The sequence below is a fragment of the Benincasa hispida genome, chromosome 9, assembly GCF_027475165.1.
Source record: "Benincasa hispida cultivar pf3 chromosome 9, pf3_genome.v1.1, whole genome shotgun sequence".
In the NCBI taxonomy this organism is placed as follows: domain Eukaryota; kingdom Viridiplantae; phylum Streptophyta; class Magnoliopsida; order Cucurbitales; family Cucurbitaceae; genus Benincasa; species Benincasa hispida.
In genome coordinates, this window is record NC_143486.1 from 80285772 (window position 1) to 80305383 (window position 19612).

The window sequence follows — 19612 nt, forward strand, 5'->3', positions numbered from 1 at the left end:
TGCGTTCCTTTGAGATGCATCTATGATGGTATGTATAATTCACCGCATCTGCTGACTAAGCATCGCAAAGCTCTCCTTACTTTTAGTAACTTCTTCAATTTTTAACAATCTAAGCTTTATTATGTGCAAACCTCTGTTCAAACATATGTTACCACATTCCTGTGAGTTTGTTTTTAGCTTTGCGGTGAGAACGCTGCCAACCTTAAGTTTGGGGGTTGGCAGCGATCCTGGAGAATTGCGTTCACTACATTGCGATCATTTCTAAAGATAATAATAATAATAATATTTTGAGAATAACAACTCCACTGTCAATGCAACAGGGAAACCCATGTTGATAAGAGTTAAGTTATGAAAGGCACTTACCCGTAGTTGGATGTCCGCATGACACACGTAGGGGCAAGCCAAAACGAAGGTAAGTCACCAGGATCAACGCACAAGCACAACTCCTCTGTCGAGCGCAAGTCAAATCAAGCAAGACAAGAGTTGAGTTGAATATGGAACATAACCGAAGTTGGATGCCAGCATGACACACGTGGGGGCAAGCCAAAACTAAGAGCGTAACCAGGTTCAACACCACATTCTAATAAATGATCGCAAAGTTTTGAATTGTTCTGAACGAACGCATTCTCAAAAGCTAAACGCAAAGTTGCGGGGAATGAATAAAAAGTTTTTGAGAAAAAACTTACCGGATTTAAATTTAGAAAAGATCTCTTTGAAGAAGCAGCCAAAGTGGAAAAGAGCGTTGCGGCCATGGTTTGAGGTATGAGTAAATTATATTATGAGAGGCTAGTCATCGCAAAGGAAAGCCAGTGGGTGAGTAAGAATTTCTTGAGTATAATGCATGCTTGAGGACAAGCATGATTCTAAGTTTGGGGGTGTGATGACGAGTAGGCATGTTATCTTAGGCCTTTTATTTAGAATTATGAGGATTGTTAAGTGAAATATGCGGCGAATATGTTAGGAATTCATGAGAAAATGAGTTTGCATCGTTCGACATCAAGAATCTCGGCTAACCCACTATTATGCGTTATTATGCGTTCAAGTGTTTATTTTTGTAGCTAACGTAGAAAGCAGACGCATACGCGGAAGTCGGGCTATTGCAAAAATGACCACATGCGGAGAATTCCTTCATCGCAAAGGCGAATGCATACGTTCGACGCATGGATGTTGCGGCCATCAGCCGCATGCGTCCATCGCATAGAAATTGCGGTCGTCAAGTGAATGTGGTCATTGCAAGGAGGTTGCGGCTACATGATGATAACCATAATAGAGGGATGAACAAAAAATTGGAGAAATGCAACATGAACGCATACCTCGGGAGAATTAAAAGATGATGTTGACATTTCACCTACCACGCCGTTAGCAGCAGAGATTCAGAAAAAGACCATCACGCCGCGAGTGTCAAATTCAGAGCAAGTTCATTAATGCTGTCGACGATCAATCTCTATAAATAAAAGCCGTTGAGCAGAATTTCATTTCATCCAAGGTTTTTCGCCAGAGGCTAGCCTTAGGGCAGATCCTTGTGATCCAGACGAAAGTGTGAGAAGGAAGCTTGAGAGTTCTTCATCTCCCTCATCCATTCCGAGTGACGACTGGAGCCTTCGCTGGAGTTAGAGCTCGAGAGAGTTTGCTCTACCACCCATCCATGGCACCCCCGGCAACCTTAACACACATCTGCTGGATGCGAGACATTGCTTCCAGCTGGTCATTTCATTTTCTCTTTTTTCCTTACATTGTATTGTATTACAATTTGGCTTAAGAAATTAATACATTTTGTGATCAATGCATTTCTATATTTCCTTCGACTCCATCGCCATCTTCACTTACTTAGCATCTTTAACTTTCATTGTATCACTTAGTGAGACTGTTAGAGTATCGATACTTAATCATGCGGCATAGGAATATGAAGCATGTAGGAAACCACCGGGAGGTGTGCGTTGCGTGAGTGTTGTGAGAAAACCTTATTTGCTTAAGTGTAAAGCTGAAGCAATGCTTGTCTATAAGCAGACGTAATGCTTGTCTATGAGTAAAGTCAACAACAACTAACTGCCTGGGAGGGTAAGTGATTGGTCGCATTAAGCAATGTAAGCCAATGTTCATTAGAGATAGGAATAATCTTGCGTCAGCCAGGTTTATGCAATTACCTTGTCTTATGAGCACATCATTCATCATTTAGGCATACTTGGGAGAGTAGTCTAAAAACCAGATCTAAGACTCAAGAGAGCGGATCGGATCGCATAAGCAAGAATGGAGAACCTAGAGATAAGCTCCGTTTTTTATTACATAGTGTATGCACCCTACGGAGAGGATATTGCGTGCGTCCAAGAAGTAGGATACGGTGGTATGTGGTCATCTTGTTTATGTGTGGGAGCATATGAGCAGGAATAGAGACTTAAGAATACGGCCTCTCAACACTATCGCATATACATCGTATGTGTCCTAGAATTAGGCACAAGTGTGTGTAGTATGATCGCATAGCTTGCGTTTGCTGGGGTTGCCCTTGCGGTCAAGCTTAGGGTTGTGATGAAGACATCCTCACATTTTATCTATTTTTCCATGCATTTTCTACGCGTTAACAGTTATCGTGTCTCTACCTCTCAATCATATTCCCATCGCTTTATCTGTTAGGAGTAGAAGTAGTTTGTAGCTTAAAACCTTCATCATTCTTTTATTCATCTGCCGCAAACACATCACCACATACATTTAACTACAAGTCCCTGAGTTCGACTTCAACCTATGTAATAAAAAACAGCCTTATACTTCTTGAACCTGTCAAGAGCTCCAGACTTACGTTGCATTAAGAAGAGATACCCAAACCTTGAATAATCACCTATGAAAGAGATGAAATATTCATACCCACATTGAGCTCTAACATTCATCGAACCACAAAGGTTTGAATGTACAAGCTCCAAGGCTTCCTTGGCTCTGTAACCTTTTCAAGTAAAAGGTTGTTTGGTCATCTTGCCTTCGAGGCATGATTCACATACCGGCAAGGAGTTTTCTTCTAAACTCTTTAGAAGTCCACTCTTTACCAATTTCTCAATCCTATTGAGGTTGATGTGACCTAACCTTAGATGCCAAAAATGGGCGTTTTTCTTCAAAGAAACCTTTGGTCTTTTAGCTGTTGTTGCAATACTGAACATTTATGTGTTCAACAAGACTTTTATGACTAACAACCTTAGTACATATAAGTTATTTTCCATTGAACCAGAACCATCTCCATTCCATTCTTGAAAATAAACACTTTATTCTCAGAGAAGGAGATGGTATAGCCTTGTTCAATGAGACAAGAAATCGAGATTAAGTTCCTCTTAATATGAGGAACTACAAAAACATTATCCAGTAACAGATGGCGTTTCTTGTCAACAAATAACTTCAGCCTACATACAGCAACAGCTGAAACAACCTCACCATTATCGACTCGAATAGTCATCTCTCCCTGTGGAAACGTTTGCCAGGAACGAAATCCGTGGTAAGAGGAACTGACATGATTGGTAGCATCTGAATCTAGGATCTAGGCAGAATCATCATTCTCTATCAGACATGTCTCCAAGACCAATAAATCATATTTACTATCTTGTCTCCTTTTTTAGAGAGTAGTAGGATGGAGGTCGTTTGCCACGAAATTCGTTTCACACAATTCTTTCCACTGTAATGAATTAGTCATTTTTAAAAGCTTTAAACGAAAATACTAACGAGTTGTTGAAAAAAAAAACACATTGACCTACGTTAGGTTTTAAGCAAATACCCGTTGTAAAACAAAACAACATCCAGTAAGGTTTTAGCAAAACTAACATGAACCCCGTGTGACATCTAGTTTCACAATGACGCTTCAAAGGTTTAGGATAAAAGCTGCCGAAGGGAGGTTAGTTATCCCTCCTCTAAATTGAGAAGATCTTAACTAGTCATTAATACCAGAACAACTTTTGTTTCTATAACGACTAGCCATCATTGATTTGGCCAAGAGATTATTAACTTACTTAACAATCTTCCGTAAGTGTGACCCGCCATTTTAAGCCTTAGAGGTCCGTCCCAAAAGGCCAATCCAAAGGAAAAAAAATCTGATTGGGGCAAAACCTAAAGCGACCCTATCCATTTTTGGAGTTCACCTTGATATTGACCAACTGCACAAACTTTATCCGAAGGGGGCCATATCGAAGGCGACACAAAAGCGTATAGAATGATCTCACTATGTGAACTGATGCGTTATTTTATGATGTGGAATTGTGGATGAAATGCCATGATGAAAATGTGTTGAGCACTCAAGTTTTCTTAGTGGAATCCAAGTGTAAACCCCACTGAGTTTCTGGTAAGTCCAGGGTCGAACTCAGGGACTTGGGAAAACAGATTGCGGTGGTAATTTTTAGAAAACTTTGCGGTAATCGGTAACTCAAATGATTGTTGGTTTGTTTATTGATTGCGGTAATGAAAAATAAACAAATGCGGTGGATTTGAGAAAAGTCTGATTGTGTGATAGATGCGCTGAGTATGCGGATCAACGGGTTGAGAAGGTCTTTTGCTAGCATTACTTGGGAATGAGTCAAGACTATGCGATCATGTTACAACTATGCACAACAAGTCATTTTCCAATGTAAGTGCGATGCTCCTAAGTCTAGGACGCATGTGTTGAATGCAAAAGTGTCCATAGAGCTTATTCCTAAGTCTCTACTCTTTTCCTCTGCGATGATGCAAGATGTACAAAGGCAAGGTGACCCCAAACAATCATATCCTATCTCTAGGATACATGCGATGTGTTAATAGCAAACAATGCTTATTCCTAAGCTCCTATCTCTTGATTATGCGTTCTAATCTGACTCTCCCAAGCCTAGATTCTGATCTGACCTTCCCAAGCCTAGATCCTATCCTTAGACTACCCTCTCGAGTATCTCTAATAGACGAATGAAGCATACATAATACAAGATAATTGCATAGAATGAAGATCCTAAGTTAAGCTAGCTAAGTGCTTCTCAACCCATTCAACAGATTTAGCTACTCATGCGTAAATAACAGAGAGTGAATAGATATAGAGAAGTAAATTCCATTTCTATAAATGAGTTGAATACAAAACAACAATGGAAGATAAAGGTAGAGAGCCTGGTAGCAATCCCTTGCTGATCGAGGCTTTTACACTGGCAATCTCTATTCGGTTCAAAAGATATTCCTGCTTCTGCAGGAGTCGGCCCTCTCTCTGATCTTGAAGCTTCTGGTGCTTTCCCAAGCTTATCGGAACGATCTGTCGACACAACCTTCTTCTCTCGCGTCCGACTTAAAATAAAAGAAAATCTAATAACAAGGCTAAACTATGAATAGAACTTATGAACTCGGAACTTTCGAATTGGTGAACCCTTTTTCTGAAGGATGCCTTCGGTATTTATAGAGCTTCCAGGGTGAAAGGTGGCTTCTCTCTTATGATTGTACAGATGAGATGGCTTTAATCCCCTGACTAATGCGCCGAATATTTGTCACCAAAAAGCTAAATGTACTTGTTATCATTAGCGGCTGTCAACTTAATTCGGATTCGACCGTCATTAGCTTTTTGTCCCATCGTGATTAATTATACCTTACACCCAGATGAGCCCACCAAGTTGCGCGGCTCTATGCGGCAATCCTTCTTGAGCAGATGTTTGCGAACACAAATCTCCGCAAGGCCTTGCAGTAATGCTGCGCTCGTCCACTGATTTCTTATGATCGCTCTTTTCGCCTTGCGTCAACGCATATTTTGCATAAAAATACAAAAATCAACTATTTCTATGCGATGACCGTATGCGATCGCAATGTTATGAATTTAATGCTTTTTGGACGTAATCTAACATATTTTATCAACATAAGCCAATATTGTTTAAGAACTTAGTACTATGATAATGTGTATTTCTGCCTGTTATCATGAACCAATGACAGAGACCATAGGACGTGTTGGCACACACCCTTCACCCACTTACTATAAATACTCTCTCCGTCCACCTTGATATTGACTCATGCAAACACCATCCGAAGGGGGATGTAACCAGGGGCATCTCGAGGCCAAGCATGAATCTCATGGTGTGAACATATAGAGAGAAACGTGAGTGAAATCATAGACATATCTGATACGCCTTCTCCTCCCACTGAGTATTTTATAACCTAGGGTTTAGTTTACTTAGAAAAAACACGGCTAAGGATTTTAACTAAGTGACTTTTAGGTTTTCCCAAGAGTAACTTTTACCTAGGATAGTTGAACAACTTTTAATCATCATCCATTAAACTCTTTAACGGAGTCTTTGACCAAAACGTCGCATGCTTGTTGAAAATCTATCTAATTCACCTTTCTAGGTAGGTTCCCAGATAGGGGTATTACGTTTCCATCAACTTAAGAACCCCAACCTAGCCAGAACCTGACTTAGACAAAAGGTCCCTTATAGATAGGTTTACAACAAATTTAATCTTTTATTCCAACCAATTTAATCCTATTAAACTGATTTTAAAAGATTAAGCTAGGTTACTAAACTCTTTAGAACCACTTAAACTTAAATCTATCTCAATCAAATTTTAAAACCCTTTTAAAAAACTTGAGTTCACCCTAAGTTCGCATGCAACTCTGAATTATTGATTTTAGGTCTAATTTCCTTTATAACACTTATAAACGGAAACACCCACAACGCGAAGCTAACACATGCAAGGAATTCATAACGCTTATAAATGGCCTAAGTGTCATGCTTAATGCATTGTCCATTCATTGCTACTTCTTTTATATAACACTTATACAAAAACGCAAAGAAACAAGCAAAACATGCTTCCATTCACCCTTAGACTATAATATTTATAATAAAATGATGATGCATGATTGATAACTGGCAGAAATGCCAGTTATTATAAGCCTTTTATTTAGAATTATGAGGGTTAACAAGTAGAAAATGCGGTGATAATGCTTAGAATTTGTGAAATTTTGAGTTTTGCGTTGATTAGCACCTAAATTCTCACTGACCCCAATATTATGCGTTACTCCGTGCCAAAGTGTCTATTTTTGTAGCTATCACAGGAATCAAACGCATGTGCTGAAAATAAGCAATCGCAATCAAACGCATGTGCTGAAGCCAAGCGATCGCAAAGATAAACGCATGCGCTAAAAGCCGAGCTATCGCATAGACGAACACATGCAGTGATCGCATGCATCCATCGCATGGAAGTTGCGGTGATCGAATGCGTCCATCGCATGGAAGTTGCAGTGATCAAGCGAATGCGGTAATCACTTGGAGATTGTGGCCACGGAGTGATAATCTTAAATAGAAGGGTGATCGCAAGATGGGTAGAATGCATTGATACTTCAGTTGAATCAAGCTCGGGCACATACTTTGAGAGTATCAATAAGATGATGTGACATTGCCCATACCGCAACAAAGGCAGCAGTGAGACATAACGCAATCATGATAGTTGTCAGTGTTTAAACTCTATAAATAGCCCTTTGGACCTTCATTTCAAGCATCCAAAATTCTGCCTTAAGGCAGAGGTTTGCGATCACAGATGAGAGCATGAGCGAGATTTTCAGTGAGAATTCTTCATCTCCACAAACCAGACCGAGTGACGACCAGAGCTTTCGCCGGAGATAGAGCTCGAGAGAGACGTCTCCACCATCCCTTTATGGTACCACCAGCAGCCTTGACGCAAAGTCTTTCATTTCTCCTTTAATCTTTGTATTGTATTACATTTTAGCTTAAGATATTAAGACATTTTGTAATCAATGCATATCTTGATTCCTTAAAGGCCATCTTCTTCATCGTCTTTATCTTTATCATCGTTTACCTCTATCGTTTATTTATCAAAGGCGATCGCATACTCAATCGTGTAGCCTAGAGATAGAATGCATGTAGCAACCCATTGAGAGATGTGCGTTGTGCGAGTATAGTGCATAATCCTCTTTGCTTGGTGAAAGGTTGTAGCAACGCTTGTCGATGGGTTGTTGCAATGCTTGTCTATAAGTTAATTAGTCGCATCTAACTGCCTGAGAAGGTAAGAGATGGAACGCACTAAAGCAAAGTATGCATTGTTCCTAGAGATAGCATGGTCTTGTGCTCGACGCACCCATGCACTATAGAGAAATAGTCATGCGGCTGACCACTAAGAGGTGTACAATTCGTTAGTGTGACGAGTTGGGATTACTCGAGCGATTTAAGATAATAAACAATACTATGTGTTAACAGTTGTTGTGTATCTACCAATTCTCATCGCAAGTATTCCATTGCTCAATCTGTTTAGTTAGGAGTAGGAGTAGTGTGTAATAAACTTCTTCTTTTTACTTTTATTCATCACCTCAAACGCATTGCTTCACAAGCATTATTGAGTGACAAGTCCCTGTGTTCGACCTTGTGACAAGTCTCCTAGATTAATGCATATTTTCCATTCCAACGCATGACCTTCGACACATGGGCATAAATGCATAGCTTAAGCCATATACCACACATGATTGCGTGCACAACCCCATAATTTTCTCTCAACAATGATAATGCTCAATGCATGCAAAATATAACTCTTATATTTCATGATGCATGCGCATGCTTTCAAGTAATTTATTCATGCAATATTATCACATTTATAATTCATGATGCATGAGTAATTGTACAACCTAAGGTGGGTTTTTAACTATATGAAAAACACTTTGACATATAAGTACCATACATCACATGTATAAGCAATAAAAGTTGATGAACTGGGTAAAATTGCCTTAAAACACAAAAGGGAAAGCTAACTATTACACAGACAAGGAGTCTCCGGTTCAAACAGGCAAACCGGATCTTGAACCGCTCGGCAAAGCATCGCTTCTCCAACCATCCATTGTGTACAACGCACCCCGTGATCGTCTACACGATAAAACAAACCCTTTATTCTATCGCTTACCAGCGCTCCCAGAGTTAAACGATCGTTTAGCATTACTATACGATCATCTAGAAAAATCCAAATGATCGTTTAGCCATTACAACACGATTATGTACCTTTACTAAGCGATAAAGCCTAAAGTACACGATTGCTTAGCGCGCTCCGCATGACGCCCGCCTTCCGCAATCGTCTAAGCGACTACGATGTCGCGAAGCACCATCGCCTAAGCGATCACTTAGCTAGCGTCTCCGTATCGCATACGTGCGATCGCATAGGTAGTAACTAACCGATGAAGCTTGCTAACTACACGATCGTCTAGCGTGCCTTCTACTAAATGACGAGCATCGCATGTTCCCACTATGATCGCCAACCTCTAGCACCTACGCAATCGTGCAACCAATGCAAGTGATATGGTAAACGATTTACCCCATCGCTTAGCATTAGCTAAACTATCGATTAAAAAATACTACACGGTCGTAAATAAAAAAACTAAACAATCGCTCAGTAAAATCCCTACGATTGTTTACTTGAGGCTACATGATCCGATCAATGCTTGATCTTCTTCTTCGTTGAGAACTGCATCGCCATTCGCCGAAGCTTCATCATGAACGACTTGATGAACTCGAACTTTTCGAATTAAAGACTCGATTGCAAAGTTAATTTCGCCCAAAAACCTAGGGGCCCTTACATTAACACTTTGTAATAACGAAAACTTTAACAAAAAGGCAATTTAAACCCGAAATATTCATCAATTCATCCACAAATGCAGAAAACGGTTAACTACAAATGCAGAAAACGGTTAACTACAAATGCAGAAACCCACCGCGACTGTAAAAACCATTCGATTCAAATATGTAATTTGGAATATCAGAAAACCTGGCTCTGATACCAATTGAAGGAAATCGGAAGCGATGATTTCCATGAGCAGCGGAACAAGACTATTCTAAATTACAATCATGAATCAACAAATCATTTACAGTCGACTTCGTACAAGTGGTTAAGCAAATTATAGAGAAATTACAGCATGAAACAACAAATGTACAGAGGGAAAAACTGTACTAACAACGGCAGAAATGTCTCCACGCTCCGATGCATACTTTGATTGAACAACAACAACCACGAGCGCTCGATCTACATGACCGCAACACCGCACGAACACTTCACGCTTGTCCTCAACGACCTCTTCGGTCATGAATTCCTTCGCAACACGAACTCCTCCATCGCATCACAAACGACCTCAAGAAAACCTCGACGGTATCGAGTTGAGTCTGACACCACCAACAAGGCAACCTTGCTATTCTCGGTGTGAGAATCCAGAGGGTGGGCTCTGTTCGACTTGGTGTGAAGCAGACAAACGGAGAAACAACGATCGCGTACACGACTGGGCAAGTGGGAGAAATCGGAGACCTATTGTATAGGTCGATGCCCAATCGTTTAGATAAAATTATGCGATCGTCTAGTAAAAACTATGTGATCGTTTAGCTCTATCGTTTAACTCGGTCGATTCTACATGATCGTTTACCTTGGGCCAGCGATCGTCTAGCAAAGCTATGCGATCATTTAGTAAACACTGCACGATCGTTTAGCTAGCATATGCATGATCGTTTAGCTTGCCCAACCGTCGTTTAGTAAATATGTATTTACTTGACGACTTCTGTGAGTTTCTTTTCACCGGAGAGAAAACTCAAAATATTTTCAAAACTTTTGTGAAACTTCTTTTTTTAAAAAAATAAAATAAAATAAAATAGGAAACCAATTTCCTTTTAAACTCACGGTTACCATGATCCAATAACCACCCACTACTTTGGTTATTTTAAAAGAAAAAGTATTAATTATCTTATAATTAATATTATTATAAATATAAATGATAACCAACTTATCATACTATATTTATAACCTATAGTTTTAATATTTCATCTCATGAAACATATAAACCATAGTTCTTTTTCTATTCCATGATACTTAATGTAAATCTCATTTACATCAATCCTCCACTAGATGTATCTTATACATCATACCGATTATATCACATATAATTAAAATACCTCTTGTTAATTTGAACATTTCAAATCAACACCAAGAACTGATCCTCAACATAATTCAAGCTACCAAGGGACCTCATGGACCTGTAGATCCAAAGCTCCAACGGTATGTGAATAACTGACTAAACTCTTTAGTCATGGGATCCACCATCCGTTAACTGCCAGACCACTAAAGACCGACAACTGAACTCTCCTCACTACAGATATATTATATGTCTATCTTAACCAATAAGCAGTGCGACAACCCTTCAAAGATCGCTCGTAAGTACAGCTGGGCCAATAACTGTTATGACCCTATAGTTACATTTGTCTCCTTAAGTATCACTTATCCCTCTAATGAACATAAGTCATAGTCTTACTATGATTGAGTCTTCTCTTCCAAAGGGAAGTTGTGGCCACTATGTTCAAGCCCCGGAATCAGCCCTTAAGGGAGCAATCTTTCTACTTATCCCTGCTTAGGGAAAGAAGTGAATTCCATATTGTGGATTGAGTTCCCAGCTTCCAGATCAGACAAGTCCCCAAAAAAGTAGCCATGTTGAGTTGGCAATTTGGCCACTCTCACCCATACTAATCAAAGGACCGCCCTCAAAGGCAGGAGTTCCCAAAACACTCAGGATTGAGGTCGTGTCACCTATGGTCGTTTAGGTGAGATGCAAGTCTCTAGTATCAACGATGTTATATACAAAGTCTAGTCATCTCGTGGTCCAGGTCTTATACAAACTCTTTGTATAGGACACCCCTGCTCCACGTTTCCACATGAATGGTCAGGATCTACCATCTGTAGTAGTTTACAATACTTACAAACCTTTACAAAGCAGGTCGTATCCATAGTGCACCAGGATCAAGTAGCCCACCTTAATCCTTATACTACAGACCGATTTAGGTTCTAACTTAAGGCATGATCCACTTGTATATAACATATACATGCTTAAGTTCACAAAAGATAACCAATGAGCTTTGTTTATTGGATATGAGTAAATGCCAGAATTAAATAACACTTATTTTATTCATTGAATAATATGTATCTTTACAAAATGACGAGACTTCGAGAGAATTAGGACACCAATCCCAACATATTTAACAAGTTGGGCATGATTAACATATATGCTCCAACTTGAGGGGGAGTGTTATAATTCTATAGTTAAGGTTTTCCATTCTTGTAAATATTTTGTGATATTTTCCTTTTCTATACTTTGTACACTTGTAAATATTCATATATTTGGTAAATGAATAAAGCATTTTGATTCTCTCTCAAACCTAAGAGTTTTACAGGACTCAACAGGACATGGACCCCAAACATCAGAACGAATTAATTCAAAAGGAGCACTAGCTCGTTTATTGACTCGAGGATACAAACTCCCAACTTTGACTCTCCAATTCGGTAGCATCCTTGGAGTCGCTAATCTCTGAGATCTGAAAATGAAGGGTTGCACTTAAAGAATTACTAAGTGTTAATAAGTTCTTGACCGAAAACGGTAGCTAAATGACTATCAAAATATGAGTTATTCTAGAGATAGTATTTAGTCAATAATGTCTTGCTTTAGTGAATGAGTATTTAATTGTCCCTTGATAACACTTATTCTGACTCAATATAATATCGTTGCAAATAAAATAATGAAATTTGGGTACATTATTATTTTTCTAAAATTTGATTGGGTTTAAAAGCAACTCCCTAATTAGAATTTGTTTATAATATCAACATGTTGAATTCTTCAAATTTACTCGCTTCCGACACTTTTAATGATAAATCACCATGGAAATCGAATATATTAGCAGTTGATGATTTAGACTATGTTTTAATAAAGAAATGTCCTTTGTCTCCCTATTCTGCTACTGACCATAAGGTACAACAAAGTAAATATGATTTACTTGTCATTGAGACATGCTTGGTGGAAAATGATAATTTAACCTAGATAATGGATTTAGGAGCAACTAATCATATCTGTACTTTTGCTCAGAAACTAGTTCCTGGAGACAACTTATAGAAGGCGAAGCAACCTTTAAGGTAGGGACTAGAGAGGTTGTTTAAACTAAAGCAGTGAGAGATATAAAGTTATTTATTGGAGATAGACACATTTTACTTGAAAATGTTTATTACGTTCCTTCTATGAAAAGGAATTTAATTTCTATCTCATGTTTGCTATAACAAAATTACAAAGTTTATTTTGAATATAATGAAATGTTCATTATCTCATAAGGTAATATGGTATGTTCTACATATCTAGAGAATAACTTATACATGTTAAAACTGACTAAGGTAAAAACCGTTTTGAATATAGAGATGTTTAAAATAGCTGAAACTCATCATAAGAAAAGAAAAATTTCTCCAAATGGCTATCAATTACTACAAATCAAAGGTCCGCCTTCATGAGCAGGAGGAGTTCACAACTCACTCAGGATTCAAGTCATGTCACCTATGGTCATTCTAGTGAAATGTAAGTCTCTATTATTAATGACGTTATATAAAGAGACTAATAATTTCATGGTTTAGTCTTATACGCTCCGCTCACATGTCTCCACATGAATGATCAGGATCATATCATTTGTAGCACTTACAACACTTGTAACACCTACAAAGCGGGTTGTATTCATAGTGTCACCAGGATAAGGTACCCAACCTTATCCACCGTTTAGGTTATTATTTAAACAAAATCCACTTGTATGTCTCTACATACTTGTTTAAATTACATAAAATAACCTAGAATCTTAGTTTATTGGATTGAGTATATGCTTATAAAACAACACTTGTTTTTACTAACAACAATATGTTTATACAAAGTTTACAAACTACGAGATTACAAGAGATTTAGGACATCAATCCCAACAAAAGTAACTACAGGGGCAACGGTAATTTTGGCCTAGTTGTACTTATGAACAATTTGAGAAGGGTCATCGTACTGTTGATTGGTTATATCCAATGGACACAGAAATATATATGCAGTGCGACGAGTGCAATTGACAGTCTTTAATGGAGTGCGTTTAATTAATTATTCACGTACCATTGGAGCTTCAAGTTATAGGTCCACGAGGTCCCTTGGGTAGCTCAACGGGTTTTAATGAGAATCAGTTTTGGATTAATTTGAATTATTTAAATTATTGAGGGAATTAATTATATGTGATATAATTAATTTAATTTAATTATATATGATATAATTACTATAATGTATTTGATACATTATAATATTAAGTATTTATGAGAAGAAATAAATATTTGAATATGATTCAAATATTAATTATATGAATTGGATTCATATAGTTAAAATTAATATAAATGTGATTTATATTAAAAATCATTGGTGAGAGAAAGGTATGTTATATTTGATATAACAAATAATTTAATATATATTATATGATAAGGTAGTTGGTGGATCTCAATATAATGCAAATTGGTGAGAAATCCACGAATTTTTTTAAAAAAATAATGACAAGAATAGGGTTGGGGGGAAAGTATTCCAAAAAATAGGTGTTTAAATCGTGTACCGGGTACACGATAAGGCCTAAATCATGTATCGGGTACATGATTCCCTCGCATTAAAACCTCCACCCTACCCTTCTTCTTCCTCACCGAAACGACCATTCTTATTCCCTACCGCCGTTTTCCCTCACCAAAACCCGTTGATTTTCCTCACCAAAGCCTCTATTTCACCAAAATCTTTCAAAATTTTGATTTTGCTCGACTTTCAGTCCTCCATTTGATCTTCACCGAATCTAGCGGTTGTGTTGCTCGATTTTCCTACATTTTTTGCTGCGAATTTTGCTTGGTATATTTCTTTCTCTAGTTGGGCTGATCTGTATTTATATGTATGTTTTTGCATGTTTTTGGGTTGAATTTTGCTTGGTATATTCCTACATTTTTGTATAGTTTATGTATAGTTATAGTTTATATAAGTATAGTTTATGTATGTATAAATAGTTATAGTTTATGTATGTATAGTTTATGTATGTATAGTTTATGTATGTATAATTTATGTATGTATAGTTTATGTATGTATAATTTATGTATGTATAGTTTATGTATGTATAATTTATTTATAGTTTATGTATGTATAATTTATGTATAGTTTATGTATAGTGTATTATATAGTTTATGTTGTATAGTTTTGTGTATGATTTAGTTTATATATAGTTTGTGTATGATTTAGTTTATGTATAGTTTATGTATGATTTAGTTTATGTATGATTTAGTTTATGTATGTTTTTTGGCTGATCTTACATTTTTTTATTTGTTTGGATTGATTTAAACTTAGAAATCTTATATGCATAGCTTATGTATGATTTAGTTTATATATGATTGATTTAAACTTAGAAAACTTAGAAAACTTAGAAATTAGAGTTTGTTGGGTTGACATATTAACATATTTTTTTGTAAACTATAACAGTTGAAAAAAACATAATAAATATATCGATGCGTCCTGAAGATTAGTAATTCTTGAATCTGGAAATGACGGAGATAGTGACATCGACATTGAAGTGGATGAATTATTTGGAAACGACAGTAGTGGTAAACAAGATCTTGAGTTGGTACCGTCGGAAATGTTCAACCAAATAGATTGGGAAATGACAAATTAAACGTTTGAACTAGGGTCTACTTTGGAAGAAAGGAATGTAAGAATAGATAACTGTAGTTTAATATAGAAGGGAATGTTATTTAATACCAAAGAAGATTTACAACTTGCTGTAAAAAAATATTGTGTGACGGAACACTAGAAATTGTCATAGTAGAATCAAATCAGGACCTTTGGTATGTTAAATGTAAATCCTGGAGTGACGGGTGTGCTTAGAGGCTACGGGCATGTCAGCGCAAAACTCATGGGATGGTCGAAATCACAAAACTTCAAGGAGAACACTCATGTTTGTTTTTAGAGTTGACACAGGATCATTCACAACTGGATTCAAATTTCACGAGTATCGAAATTCAGAATTTGGTTAGAGTTGATCCTGGAGTACCTGTGGCCCTAGTTCAAGAAGCCATTAAAAGATAATATGGCTATAATGTTAATTATAGACGGGTGTGGCAAGCCAAGAGAAAAGCGTTAGTTGCTGTGTTTGGCGACTGGGAGAAATCATATTCGGAGCTTCTGTATTGGCTGAGTGTTGTTGTTCATTACGACCCAAGAACACGAACAGACTAGTTTTTCCTTCCCTCTGATGTGTCAGGTACGACTATTTTTGGACGAGTTTTTTGGTCATTTGGTCTTGCAAGAGAAGGGTTCAACCATTGTAGGCCATTAATCTAGATTGATGGAATTCATTTATACGGAAAGTATAAGGGGAAATTATTGACAGCCTTATCTATTGATGCAACTGAACATATATTTCCCCTTGCTTTTGTTATCGTAGAAGGTGCGAATTCGTCCAGTTGGTCATGGTTTTTGTGGCATTGCGTGAATATGTTACCCAAAGAGAGGGTATTTGCTTGATTTTTGGCAGACATTGATTTCTGACAGACATAAGAGCATTCTTGCTGCAATTAATAATGAAGAAATTGGTTGGAGTGAACCCAAAGCGTACCACCAATATTGTCTTCGCCATGTTGCCAGTAATTTCAATACAAAATACAAATTGAAGCAACTAAAAAATTTAGTGTTTAAGGCTGGAAATCAACACCAAAGGCATAAGTTCATTCGGTGCATGAAAGAATTGAAACAATTGCACCCTGAATGTCTTGAATTTTTTTTAGACATTGACTTAGAAAAATGGACACAGTCACATGATGGTGGGTACCACTATGGGTGGATGACCAGCAATGCAGCTGAATGCATGAACGACGTTTTTAAAGGTGCTAAAATATTACCCATTACTTCTTTGATTAGGCTAACATTCTATCGCATAATATTGTATTTTGAACGCTGGAGACAAGAAATCAGTGAAGCACTCGATCGTGGGGATATATATACAGAATATGCCCTAAAGAAACTGAAAACCTGGGAAAAACGAGCATCGGCACATACGGTGATATCCTTGACAGGGAAAGTCAAACTTTTGAAGTAAAAACTGACATAAGTATGATTTCTCCTTACAAAGGACAACACACCCAAGTTGTAAGCTTGAAAGAAGGGACATGTTCTTGTAATAAGTGGCAATCATTCAAGATTCCATGCTCTCATGTAATTGCAGTTTGTAATTACATGCGTATGACATACCTACTACTTATTGATGAATGCTACAAATTGTTCAATTTCAAGCGTTGTTACGAAGGCCGCTTCCATCCAATTCAACACCCAGATTATTGGCCAGAATTATCTTTTACAGAAGTTCGTCCAAATGCGGACTTACTCAGAGAACAAGGTCGGCCAAAAAGTACGCGAATTCATAATGAAATGGATTGGAGAGAAGCAAGCCAAAAAGTGCGATGTACAATTTGTAAAAGAGAATGACATAACAGACGCACTTGTCCACACTGTACACTAGGTGCTTCGTCGTCTTCGGGTCATTAGGATTTTTATTTTTATTTTTTTACTTATATTCTTTATGTATTTATAATTTTCATGTAATTGTATATTTCATGTATTTATATTCTTTATGTATTTATAATTTTCATGAAATTGTATATTTCATGTATTTGTATTCTCTATGTATTTATAATGAATTTATGTAATGAATTTATTTAATAAACTTATTTTATGTAATTGTATTTTCTTATGTACTTTTTATGTATCTTTTATGTTATCGATTCTATTATGTAATATAATTTGAACTTTTTAGGTTTGGTCCTTTTAATCCTGTCCAATTGTACTAACAAAACACACATCGTTCACAGGCGGCATGGGATAGTTCGTCCACTATAGTGTTGAGTTGTCGGAGGAGGGAGGTGACTGCACAAAGCATATCCTATTTGATCATTGCATTATTCCATACGTTCAGAAGGCGGGTTTTATTGGGGTTGCACAGATTGGTTTCATCTAGCTTGATTGGCACCTGATTACTACTCTAGTTGAGCGCTGGAGACCAGAGACCCACACATTTCACCTGCCCTGTGGGGAATGCACTATTACGTTGCAGGATGTTGCCGTACAATTTGGGTTAAGAGTGGACGGGCAACCACTGACAGGCTTACTACATTATGACTGGAAGAACGTTTGTGAAGAGCTCTTAGGCATTCTACCAGAGGATCTGAAGGGATCAAGATTGAGTATCCCTTGATTGGCGTCCCAGTTTCCCGAATTACCTCCCAATGCCGATGACATCAGTGTACGTAGGTACACACGAGCATACATCCTGCAGCTTATTGGAGGATTTTTATTTGTCGACAAGTCAAATACTCTGGTGCATCTCATGTTCCTCCCATTATTGTCTGATTTCGAGCACGTTGGTACGTACTCGTAGGGTGGTGCATGTCTTGCATGGTTGTACAAAGAACTTTGTCGAGCTTCCAATGCAAAAATGTTGGAAATAGCGGGGTCACTGATACTATTACAAGTGTGGGTTTATAATCGATTTCCAATTGTAGCACCACAAGTCCAACTACAGGCCCCAGATCGACCACTTAGTGTCAGGTATTATTTTATTTATATATTTAGTTCGTTACCATTTTATGTAAGAATATAAATTAATTGTATTTTTTATAATTTTAGATGGAGTGGTGTATTAGCTGCCTCTGAACAGTCAGCAAATATGTTGCTCGTGTACAAAAAAACATTCGACATGCTGACGCCCAATCAGGTAGTAAATATGTATATAAATGAATATTTAAAAAAAATTATATGTGTACTTATTATTTTTTTTTTTGTCAGGTTATTTGGACGCCATACTCACATATTTGGTCATCCTTACCTGAATATTGTCGTGATGGTGAAGACATCTGGTTGACTGTTAGCCCTCTTATATGCTTCCATATAGTAGAGTGGCATCATCCAGATCGTGTGCTGAGACAGTTCGGGATGCGACAAACGATACCTTCGTTGTCCTATACACTCCCAGAACTACACTAGATCGATTTAAGAGGTAAGCATGACCAAGACTGACGTCGAATCCATGCGGAGTATTTATCCTACTGGCATGGACGACGTGATCGTTGTGCACAGGGAGAATTAACAGATGGGCCAGCCGTATCAGACGACTACTTTCCCTGGTACAATTCGATCACGAGGCGATTTATCTCACCAGACGACGCTTACTATTACTGCATGATAAAAAATTTCAAATTAGCCATATATATAATATGAATATTGTTTAATATTTTCTTTATTCTACAGAATAATTTTATCGGCGATGTTCAACAATATTCAGTGTAGAACAACCTACCAGAATTGGGTTCAATGTGTCAGCAAACATTGATGAACATAGAAAGTATTATTCAACAAACAAGATGACTCAATGTTGCTGACACCGATCGAAGACGTATTTGTCGTAGACGACAGCGACAACGGGATGAACCTAATTTAGAGGGACACGAAGACAACTCCCATGAGGAGTAAGGGTCAGGGGGTTGTTTTTAAATCCCACATTGTATCATTTTCAAATTGCAAATCTCAAAATAACTAATTGTAAATATTATTTAATATTATGGTTTTTTTTTTAATATGAGTGCAAGATGTTTTCATTGTAGATTAAATATATAATTAAGTTTAATAATGAAAGAATTAAGTTTAATAATTAAGTTTAACAATTAAAAAAAATTATACAAATTTGGCATCAACAGAGTCAAAAGTACAAATTTTATGTCCGTTGAGTTATACTAATTTTAGCATTGTTTGTCCAACACATAAATTAGAACATTTAGA

The 19612-nt window shown here is 37.3% G+C and overlaps 1 pseudogene; it reads left to right on the plus strand.

The window, feature by feature from the left end:
* The window catches only part of LOC150034092 (serine/threonine-protein phosphatase 7 long form homolog), a 46319-nt pseudogene extending 27013 nt beyond the window's left edge, over nt 1-19306 (plus strand).
* Nucleotides 19307-19612: the final 306 nt, after the last annotated feature.